Raw genomic sequence first — 12,336 nt, forward strand, 5'->3', positions numbered from 1 at the left:
ACGGCAGAAGGGTAATATTCAAGGGTCTTATTAGGAGAAATATGGGGATAAATCCAAAGAAGCAGTCCTTGTTGCCACAGCACTCCTGTAGGCTGACGAAAGGTTCTCAGTATACATAAAAGGAGATCCTCCTTTTCCTTGTATCTTCTTAGCATTGCCTTTTCCAGTCTTTCTTCACTTTACTCAAGGATAATTGTGCTTCCTTGGTTAAAGCATGGGGTGAAGTAAGCTGAAGATCCCCTTTCAGGATCTCATAGAGTGGTTGCAAATCTACATTGGGCATTTTAATATAGGGTCGAATCCAATTTATGTTTCCTAGTAATTTCTGAAAGTCATTTAATGTTTTTAAATGATCTTTTTGTAATTCTATTTTCTGAGGGGAAATACTATGAGGCGTGATTTTAGTTCCTAGATACTCCCCTATTTGGCCCATTTGAACCTTTTCAGGTGCTATGAACAATTGATTGTTTTCAAGCACCTTAACCACTTTCACATAGGCTACTTCTAGGGTGCCACAATCTTTAGCCGAAAGCAAAATATCATCCATATAATGTATTATTCTTAATTTTGGGAATTGGTCATGTACAGGCTGTAGGGCTTTTCCTACATAAAGCTGACATATAGTAGGGCTATTAGCCATACCTTGAGGCAAGACCACTCACTGATAGCGCTTATCAGGCTCTTCATTATTCATAGAGGGCAAAGTAAATGCAAATCGCACGCTATCGGAGCAAGAGGGATGGAAAAAACAATCTTTAATATCAATAATAATAATAGGCCAATCAGCAGGGATGCTGGAGAGTAATGATAAACCTCTCTGTATGGGACCCATTATTTGCATCTGAGAATTGATAGCTCTTAAATCATGTAATAATCGCCATTTTCCTGATTTTTTCTTAACAACAAATATGGGTGTATTCCAAGGTGATCTGGATGGTTTAATATGTCCTAATTGTAATTGTTCAAATACTAATTCGGCAGCAGCAATTAAGTTTTCAGAGGATAGAGGCCATTGAGGAACCCATACAGGGTCCTCTGTTTTCCACGTAATGGGTATTCCCCCCTCAATGGCCCCTAGGAAAAACCCAGACCCATCCTGTCTTGTTTTTGTTTCGACAGTACTGGGTCAACTCGTCCTTGTAAGTTTTTTCCCAGACCCTTTCGAGGTGTGTAGCCCATTTTTGCCATCATATCCTTGACTTGCAGGGAGTAATCATTAGTCAGTCTCATGTCTAGATTTATCAAAACATCTCTGCCCCACAGTGTCACAGGAATGTCTATAACATAGGGAGTAATCTTTCCTGATCTCCCTTCTGTATCCTTCCATGTCAATTCTTTGGAGCTTATTAAAGAGCCATTTCGTACCCTAGACCACATAGGGCCTGAGATGATGTTTACATAGGCCACCTAGGTGGCCAGTCATGAGCAGAGATAATATTACGATCTGCTCCAATGTCCAACAGGCCAAGGAATGATCGTCCCTCCACAGTCAATGTTAACATTGGACGATCACCCAGTTCCAATGAGATAAAGGCAAATCGGGAGCCTGTAGATCCTAAGCCCCTGTGCCCTCTGATTCTATTTTCAGCAGGAAAGCGCTTATGCAAGCTAGGCAGAAGCAGCCTTTGAGCGATTCTGTCTCCAGGGGAAATGGCAGTGATTCCCTGGGTGGAGGCTACCAGGACTTTTACTGTGCCTAAATAATCAGGGTCAATTACTCCAGGCACAATCTGTAAACCTTTCAGGGCAGAGAAAGAGTGTCCCAACAATAGCCCAATTGTATCTTTAGGGAGGGGTCCTCTAAAATCTGTGTCTACAGGCTGCACTCCCATTTGGGGGGGCAGTACGAGTCTGGTGGTGGAGTGAAGGTCCAGTCCTGTGGAGCCTTTAGTGGCTCTCCTCGGTCCTTCGGGTGGGGAAGGAAAGGCCAAGGCCTCTGTTTGTCCTGTCCCTGTCTGTCGTCCTCCAGAGCCCCATATATTTGAGGGCCCTGGGGATGTGGGCCCCGTTGTCCATTTTTTGGCCGTGCACAACCATATCCTGTTGATAGGTGTCGGCCATCCAAGTCCTTTACAGATCGACACTCATTTGCCCAGTGGTTTCCCTTCTTACACCGTGGACATAGTCCAGGCTGCTTGGGTCTATCACTAATTTTCCCCCTACTCCTTTCAGGACACTGTCTTCGATAATGCCCTTTACGGCCACATTTGAAACAGGTATCCGTGGTGGCGGTTTTCCCTAACTGCACCACAGCTGCCGCTAGGCCAGCATTAGTCAATGGCCCTCCCATTTCCCTGCAGACTTTCATCCAAATTTCTAAACCTTTATGTTTGTATGGTGTTATAGCAGTTCTACATTCTTTTGTACATTGCTCATACACTAGCTGTTTAATGAGAGGCATGGCTGTATCAGGGTCTCCGAAGATCTTGGTAGTGGCCTCTACCATGCGGGCTACAAAGTCTGAAAAAGGCTCTGTGGGCCCTTGCAGAACCTTGGTAAGGTTCCCGGAGACTGTGCCCCTATTAGGCAGTGCTTTCCATGCCTTGATGGCTATTTCATTAATTTGGCTATAGACTTGTTCTGGATAACCAGTCTGGTCCAGAGCGAATCTCCCTAGACCCAATAGCATGTCAGCGTCCCAATGTCTCTGAGGGTCTACTCCTGAGGCCAGATTAATGGTGGCCTAAGTATTAGCATATTCATAAAGGTAAGATTTCCAATCCAAGTATTGACCTGAGGATAGGCAGGCTTTAGCCAGAATCCCCCAATCCTCAGGGGTGAGGCAATATCTAGCAATAGCCTCAACTTGAGCCACAACAAAAGCTGCACTGACCCCATAGGTTCTGACAGATTCTGCCAATTGCTTTATAGTCTTAAAATCAATGGGTTCATGATATTGATACCCATTAGCATCCAGAAATACTGGAAAACTTAATTCCATCTCTTTCCACACCTCTGGGCAAAAGGAAGTACCTTTTGCAGGCTTCACCATGCTTTTATGTTGAGGGTTATACAGAGGTGCTGTTGGTATAACCCCTTTCTTGCCTAATTGTCTGCCTCGTTGCCACGTGGCGTTAGCGTGTGGCCAGTCTGGATCATATCTCTCTCTCTCATACTGAGCAGCCTCTTCCTTGAGATCAGCCTCATCATCCTTACTAAGCTCTGAATCATCTGATATTCCTAAGGTCAAGGCTTTTAAAGAGGGATATATCTTGTTTCCTGGTCCTGACTATCCCCTGTTTTTTATCTCTGCCTTCTCTCTGTTCCTTTTGTCTCCTTTTCTTTTCTTTTCTTCCTTCTGGACCTTTTCTACCTCTGACATACTTTCTTGTTGCTCTGCAAGGATTTTCTGACCTGTCCTAATGGTTTCCTCACATCATCTATCCTCTAAGCAGGCACGGACCATTTGCCAAAGAGGTTTTGATCCGGGCTTAAGCTTGCCTTCTGTAGCTTCTTTATCCAGATCTTTTCCCAATTTGTCCCATGCTTGCAAGGTAAGGATCACGATACTATAAACCACGGAGCACAATGGTCGCATTCATCAAGAAAGCTTGACAGGATTTTCCTTTCGATTTTGAGCTTACGCCGACTGAGGAGTTCCTGGAGAGCTGTCAGGAGTGGGCTGGAATGTGAGTTTCCCATACTCAATGCACTTATTTATGAGCGGTTTTACGAGCAGGGTGGGCTGGCCTGTTTGTTTACACATGACTTCGTAGCCTGGCACTAGCTGGCTATTCCCAGCAAATGCACTCACGTCCGGGACGGTGGATATTCAAAAGAAAACAAATCCACCACACAAAGAAGAAAAGAAACAAAATTACAAGTCCTACCCACAAGGGATCAATTGGAGAAAACAACATTGCTTTAGTTCACAGACTTTATAGCCTCTATACCAAGGCTTTCATAGTCTCTGCTTACCTCCAGAGAACTTTATCGACCCTTACCTGGGAACTTACCGACGTCACCGTCCGGGAACTGAAGAGTTCTGAATCCACCAGGATGTCCTCGGGTCACCATACGGACCACCAGTTGTCGAGCCCACCTCGGCCAGCAAGGAAGACACAACACGGTCGGATTCTTCTCAATAGCCTTTATTGCAGGACCACCTCATTGCTGATACCGGGGACCTCGAGTGGCAAAGGCACTTGCCTTATATACACAAGAGGCTCTGGTCGTGCTACTTTCCTTCAGGGATTGGCAGAGCATGAATCACCTCATTAGCATGGTACCACCCCGGCCGGATTGGCACCAGGGGCAAACCTGCGCATGTACATTGGTGCCAGGGGTGAACCCGCGCATGCGCAGTACTGTTGTTTACCACCAGACGGGACCGGATGTCGGTGCCATCTTTGTTTTACCATGCCATTCCCTACATTTATAATACTCCCAAATAATATAAAATACCTCGGTCTGACTTTACCCAAAAAGTAAAAATTCTGTACAAAAAGAACTTCAAGCCTCTGAAGAAAGAAATTGAAAAGACCTCAGAAGATGGAAAGATCTCCCATGCTCATGGATTGGCAAGATTAATATATTAAAAATGGTCATTTTACCAAAAGCGATCTACAGATTCAATGCAATTCCCATCAAAATACCAATCCAATTATTCAAAGAGTTAGACAGAACAATTTGAAAGTTCATCTGGAATAACAAAAAACCCAGGATAGCTAAAACTATCCTCAACAATAAAAGGACTTCTGGGGAAATCACTATCCCTGAACTCAAGCAGTATTACAGAGCAATAGTGAAAAAAACTGCATGGTATTAGAACAGAGACAGACAGATAGACCAGTGGAATAGAATTGAAGACCCAGAAATGAACCCACACACCTATGGTCACTTGATTTTTGACAAAGGAGCCAAAACCATCCAATGGAAAAAAAGATAGCATTTTCAGCAAATGGTGCTAGTTCAACTGAAGGTCAGCATTTAGAAGAATGCAGATCAATCCATGCTTATCACCCTGTACAAAGCTTAAGTCCAAGTGGATCAAGGACCTCCACATCACACCAGATACACTCAAACTAATAGAAGAAAAACTAGGGAAGCATCTGGAACACATGGGCACTGGATAAAATTTCCTGAACAAAACACCAATGGCTTATGCTCTAAGATCAAGAATCGACAAATGGGATCTCATCAAACTGCAAAGCTTCTGTAAGGCAAAGGACACTGTGGTTAGGACAAAATGGCAACTAACAGAATGGGAAAAGATCTTTACCAATCCTACAACAGATAGAGGCCTTATATCCAAAATATACAAAGAACTGAAGAGGTTAGACCGCAGGGAGCAAAATAACCCTATTAAAAAATGGGGTTCAGAGCTAAACAAGGAATTCACAGCTGAGGAATGTCAAATAGCTGAGAAACACCTAAAGAAATGTTCAACATCTTTAGTCATAAGGGAAATGAAAATCAAAACAACCCTGAGATTTCACCTCACACCAGTGAGAATGGCTAAGATCAAAAACTCAGGTGACAGCAAATGCTGGTTAGGATGTGGAGAAAGAGGAACACTACTCCATCATTGGTGGGATTGCAGAATGGTACAACCACTCTGTGAATCAGTCTGGACGTTCCTCAGAAAATTGGACATTGAACTACCTGAGGACCCAGCTATACCTCTCTTGGGCATATACCCAAAAGATGGCCCAACATAAAACCAAGACACATGTTCCACTATGTTCATAGCAGCCTTATTTACAATAGCCAGAAGCTGGAAAGAACCCAGATGCCCTTCAACAGAGGAATGGATACAGAAAATGTGGTACATATACACGATGGAATACTACTCAGCTATCAAAAAAATGACTTTATGAAATTCATAGGCAAATGGATGGAACTAGAATATATCATCCTGAGTGAGGTAAGCCAAATCACAGAAAAACACACATGGTATGCACTCATTGATAAGTGGCTATTAGCCCATATGCTTGAATTACCCTAGATGCACAGAACAAATGAAACTCAAGAAGGATGACCAAATTGTGAATGCTTCACTCCTTCTTTAAAAGGGGAACAAGAATACCCTTGGAAGGGGATAGGGAGGCAAAGTATAAAACAGAGGCAGAAGGAAACCAATTCAGAGCCTGCCCCATGTGTGGCCCATATATATACAGCCACCAAACTAGATAAGATGGATGAAGCAAAGAAGTGCAGGCTGACAGGAACCGGATGTAGATCTCTCCTGGGAGACACACCCAGAATATAGCAAATACATAGGTGAATGCCAGCAGCAAACTACTGAATTGAGAACCAGACCCCTGTTGAAGGAATCAGAGAAAGGACTGTAAGAGCTTGAAGGCGCTCAAGACCCCATATGAACAACAATGCCAACCCACCAGAGCTTCCAGGGACTAAGCCACTCCCCAAAGACTATACATGGACTGACCCTGGGCTCCAACCTCATAGGTAGCAATGGATAGCCTAGTAAGAGCACCAGTGAAAGGGATGCCCTTGGCCCTGCCAAGATTGAACCCCCAGTGAATGTCATTGTTGGGGGAGGATGGGGTATTTCAGGGGAGGACGGGGAGGGGAACACCCATATAGAAGGGGGGAGAGACTTGGGGGATGAATATCAATCAAAATGTAAATAAGAAATACACAAGTTAATAAAGATGGAGAAAAAAAAGAAAAAGACAAATAATGCCTTGTACATTTCATAACTTTTATCAGACAAATTTATGTACTCCCTTCAAAAATAAGAAGTATTTAAATTAGTGGACATGTTAATTAGTTTTCTTTAATCATTTTGTATCCTTTACATAAAATATCAGGTTGTACCTTGAAAATGAGCAATTAATATAAAATGTTAAAGGTTTCAATTGATAAGGAAATTAGCTTTATAAAACATAAAAGTCTTCTATTGGGGAAAAATAGCACAGAGAAGCAAAAGGAATTCTATCTATCACTTCTTGCCCTGTTCCAAAGAACACACCAGTGACTTGGGTCAAACTGTGTGAAAATACTGTAGGTAGTTGTTAATGATGACTTGCATTAAATAACGTTCTAAGGACTTTGAGGGGAAGTAGTACATGTTTGGGTCAATCAAACGTTCTTCTTCTCTTGTAGAGAGGGTGAACTACCAGATGTCAGCTGGGTTGTAACAGCGTTGTGGCAGAAGAAGTATTCCATTCATCTGCCAAGGACAGGGTTGATCCCTGTGAATGGACATGAAACCAGTCTTTCCAGTCAGAAAAAGTGCTTTATTCAGTTGCTGCCATCTGTCCTAGAGCAATCCTGGACTCAGCTATAGGGAAGGTGGTTAGTCAGGAAATGATCCACGTTGCTTCTTGTAGTTAGCTCTTTTTCATAGTTTCCTCTATCCAGGATAGAAAAGTCGAGACTTTGGTGAATGCCCGTGGAGTTGAACCATCTTTACGTCCATAGGAGACGATGCCCGCAGCCACTTTTTTACACACAAGAGGCCCTCCAGAGTCCCCCTGTGAATTGAGGGGGCACAAGGTACTAAGATATTGTTCACTGTAGTCCCGACCTCCCTCTGATGCCAAGGCTCCTCACAGAGAAGCATGACTTGTTTTCTCTGCTTGTGGGAGGTCAGAGGGCAGGCCTGGGGCCCCTGGCCTTCCCAGCTCTGACTGTGGATATGGTTAGAGCTGCACCTCCTTCCTGAGGCCAGGCCCTGCCCTTTCCCTGGGTCTGTGATCCACTCTGTGATGGTGTGTGGGACTCTTGTCCTCAGGCTGTTGTTTAAGGACATGGGGACAGTGAGTGGGCCTGATGGGAGCATGGAGGGGAAGCCCATCAGCAATGTGTGTGTTTGCTCAGAGGAGACACCTGGCCTTGTTTAGGACACACTCAGGGAGCCCAGTTCTCTAGAGCCTGGGCCTGGAGCTAAGCTTTCTTTTGCAAACACCTCCTTTTATACAAGCTACCTTCAGCATAGCCTCTTAGTCAGCTCCGGGCCCTACTTAGTTATTGCTTCCTGCTGTTACCAGAGAGACAGAGCATAGCCAAGGGGTAAAGGAGTCCCTTGATGTTTGGGTCTATAGGTGCCAAATTCCTTTTCCCCTCCCACTGAGCCCAGAGGGAACTGAAACCCAACTTACCTGAAAGGATGCATGCTTGATCTTTGGGTCCCCTGCACATATCTCATTGGCTTTGTCATAAACATTTGTTAAGTAGGACTCACACTTCTGATCCTCCTAACTGTTAGCTCAACTTCTTGTAATGTGTCTGGGAATTTGCCCATTGGGCCCAGCTTTCCCCAACCAGCCACATAGCACACATCTCCTGGCTTCACTTTGACGTTGCTTCTGGGCAGATTGAGAATCTTCACAGCGCTCGTCTTCTTGGCCTTAATCTTCAGCTGTTGGAGAAGAAGCAAGAGTCCAGCTCATGACCTGCTGAGCTGAGACACCCTGAAGGCCAGGATGGATTCAGAGGGATGGAAGCAGGCGAGACAGTCTGTGGAGGGATGGGGTAATGTCTCACCTTTAATAGCATGAGGTCATTGGAGATTGTCTTAGCATTATAGGCTGGGTGTGGAATGATTTTCACCACAGGGATGACTTGCTGCTTCTTCTCCCGTTCTTTGATGTTATGGGCCCCTAAAGTGACAATTATTTTGCTGCAAAGAGAGCAGAGTGGAGATAAGAGATGTGGAGTCAGAGAGGAGGCAGCCCAGGAGGTGTGAAGGACAGGCCTTGCTGAAGGGTGGGGCTGCAGCTGAGGGGAGATAAGGGGTAATCTGAAGCACCAGTTTCTATGTTAGAGGTGCTCAGGGGCCAGTCATCCCTAAGAATGCAAATTGCATAGTTTAGCTCATATTTCAATGTGGACCTTGGTTGAAATGTGTTTGATTCCTTATCAGTGACTGGTGTGAGACTGTTTCTCCCTCATGAGACTTGCTGGGCCCCCTCTCACCTCAAGCTGCTTAGGATGAAGGCAGAGCCTCCATGGAATCTTCCCAGGAGGGCATGAGCTTTCCTGTTCCTTACCTCCCCAAACAGTGAGCAGCAGTCAGCACAAAGTCCTCTCGTATAAGGAAGCTGCCACACGTTATTCCCAGAATCCTCATCCATGATCTGAAGATAGGCCATGTAGGGTTGAGAGTGGGGCTTGGCTTCATGTCCCCCAATGATATCCCCTGAAGGGAAAGCCATCCTTTTTGTGGGCACCTGCTAATCCGTCCACCAGATGAGTTTTGTGTGGTGGCTCCAGACTTTCTAGGCATTTGGGAGCCAGGGAGGCCTGGAATTGAAAGGGACTTTGGAGGGGTGTCCTCATGTTCCCCTTCTTAAAAAGGAGAGAAAGATAGGTCTTGGTCTATTGATCTTCCTTCCACACACTTAGAGGCAAGCATACTATTCTATACAAGGAAATCCTAAGGATTCCGATTGTGTATCTTCTGACTTCAGGTGCCAGAGAGATTCTAAGGCCTCCTCTCTCTCACTCCAAGCCCTGTGATGCCTGAAATATTGCTGCTTTCTAGGGACCAAGGCTTCAGTTCACACTTTGAGGCATCTTATTTCTTCAGGCCTCCTCACTCACTTTCATTCCTAGATGCAGGTGTTGGCATTCCAAAGAGCAGAGTGCCCAGAGACTCATACTTGAACACTGGGGAACCACCAGAAGCCTGTGAAGAACTGAGTTAGAGGAAGGGATCAAGTGGTTTGGGTCAAGCAAATTCACTTGTTCTGAAGACAGCAATTCCATTTACTAGGGGGTCACCAGTACTTTAGCTTCTTTGATGAGTTTGTGGTGAGGGGAAGGCCTGTATCATCACAGATGCAGAAGCCAGGCCTATTCTATGTGCTCCAGGAGAACATGGTTTCTGTTTTGCAGGTTCCTACCCTTTACCAAGTACTTCTAGGAAAATCCACTTTCCAGATGATAAGGGTCTGGCTCAAGGAGAGGATATCAATCAGCAGCTATTCCTGAGAAAGACTTTTACCATCCTACTACCAGTGACAGTGGGGTTAGACCACTAAAGGGATGTGCTGCTCTCACCTGCCTCTGTCATGGGGGCCAGAGAGAAGGTCAGCAGGAGCAGGAGGAGCTTCATCTTCCCTGGAAGGCCACCTAGGTCCCAGCGTCGAGAGTGTTGTCCTTGCTCTCTTCACCTCTAGGAGAGGAAGAAGGCAGAGTGGGCTCTGTGGCCTTGTACCCTCTCTCTGCTTTTATAATGCTTCATCAATGCTTTTTATGAAAACTTCTGCCCTACTGCTTATGCCTAATGACGTCTTCCGAGTGCCTGTGTGAGAATCATGAAGTAACCACAGCAGAACCCACAGATAATGACTCAGAGAACCACCACTTACAGCCCATTGCAGGACCACAAAATCATTGGGTGGGGTTTATAGCATTGGTATTAGGGTCCTAGAAACCCGAGTTCCCAGTGGTGGACCATCTGTTTTTGATGCTACCCTGCTGAGACCATCAGGACAGATGTGCCTTTGGGCTCATCTCTCATCCCAGGATCAAGCATGACCATCTAGAGAGGGTAATCACGAGCATCCATTACCAGTGTACAGTTTTGGGAGGGCCATGGAAGAGTGTTGGACAAGGCAGGAAAATACAGGGATACCAAGCACCTGTCAACCATTTAGCACCATGGCTTCAAATGTTCCATGTGGCAAAGCCCTTTCTTATGAAAAGCTTGCATCTGACCTTTTACTGACAAAGCAAAAGAGATGACTGCAGGCTCTGAGAGGGGAATCACTGGCTGATTATTGTATCCCCAGTCGTTCCTACTTCTTGGGAAAGATTACATTTGTCTGATGCAAACCTGGGAACCAAGATGGGAATAATCTAGTTCCCCAAAGGACAATCAAATCACTAAATTGCTGACATAATGCAACGTATGTGAAAAGCCAGGCTAAACTCAACAATAGCTATTCAAGTTGTGTGTGTGTGTGTGTGTGTGTGTGTGTGTGTGTGTGTGTGTGTGTGTGTGTGTATGCAGAGGTGAACCTTGGGGATCGTTCTCACATTCTGTCTGACTTGTTTTTTTTTTTAGGCATGGTCTCTCCACTTGGCTTGATGATTATGCTAAACTGGCTGGCCAGAGAACCTCAGGTATCTGCCTTTTCTCTTCTCTCAGAGCTTGATTGTAAGTGTTGTCCACACACAGCTTTATCACATAGGCTCTGGGAATGGACTTCAGGTCCTCTCTTGTTTATGGAAAATACTTTACAGACCCAGTTGCTTTCCCAACCCTCTTAGTGTCCCTAGAAATTCTTTTAACTCCTTCTTAGTGTCTTGAAGAAATCTATGTAACTATTCTTACTTAATGTGCAGAGAAAGAAATATATTTATTTAGTATAAATGATTCACTTTATATCCATATCAGTAGATATTCATTATCTATTATGTCAGCCTGTAACCAACAAAGAAACAAAATCAAATATCTGCCTCATCATACACAAAGTGAATGAATGTATTCAAATGTTAAAGAAAGGAATGATTGGCTCATAAGATACCACAAAACATGTGTCTAGAAGTCCATCCTTTCAGCTCACCTGTATCACAATCGACAATGGTTTGTGTCATAATAATGAACAGTGTCAATAATCTCCATCTTTTACCTATTACATCAGGTCACAAAGTCTGCAGAGTACACCACCATTAAATTTAAATTTATTCCTTAGCTTTATTGGCAATTATTGCTAATGAATGAAATAAGTCTTGCAAAGACAATGGTGCTTAAGTTGATATTTTTAAAAGAAAAAATAATATATCAGAATTTAGTGAAGAAAATGTGCCCCTCATGCAATGAGTTTCTAGCAGAAAAAATAATTTCTGAACACATCACACTTTGGACTCCAGGATTTGGAGAGAACTCAAGCTTGAACCAACTTTTTTGAGCCTCTCTTTGAGGACTAACTCTCTAAAATATCTAATGGTACTATGCCACAGCAAAAGACAACTCATATAAAACCACAACAATGACCAGCACAGTGAAAATACCCAAGAGTGTAATAGTGGCCCCTCACAAAGGAGGTAACCAACAGCTTTCTGATGAGACTTATGGTCCACTAAGTAGGAAGAATTCATGTATGAGACCTGAAACCTTGTCAACTACCTGTGGCTATGAGGTCATGGACCCAAGTACAAGAGAACCTGCAATTGACACTTTCCTAAAACAGTGTGATCACCAACTATGTTCTACCTCACTTCTGATCAAAGAAAACTTGTTTGCAGCAGACAGAGACCATACAGCCATCCATACACCTGTCAAAAATGCAGAGAACAACAGACCTGTTGAGAGCCCACCCCAGTGGATAAGCATCCACAGCACAATTCCTATACACAGGTTCCAGAAACATCACAGAAAAGGGAGCAGAAAGATTGTAAGGAGCAGAGGACTGGGAT

At 44.3% G+C, this 12,336-nt stretch overlaps 1 protein-coding gene and 1 pseudogene across 1 annotated transcript in view; one reads left to right on the forward strand and one right to left on the reverse strand.

Annotated features, from left to right (window-relative positions):
- The window catches only part of LOC116913800 (granzyme-like protein 1), a 98,331-nt gene that overhangs the window by 73,130 nt on the left and 12,865 nt on the right, over positions 1–12,336 (forward strand). The gene's annotated exons all lie outside the window — the stretch shown is intronic.
- LOC116913801 lies at positions 7,058–10,118 on the reverse strand (annotated as a pseudogene).

Source organism: Rattus rattus, chromosome 12 (assembly GCF_011064425.1).
Source record: "Rattus rattus isolate New Zealand chromosome 12, Rrattus_CSIRO_v1, whole genome shotgun sequence".
NCBI lineage: Eukaryota > Metazoa > Chordata > Mammalia > Rodentia > Muridae > Rattus > Rattus rattus.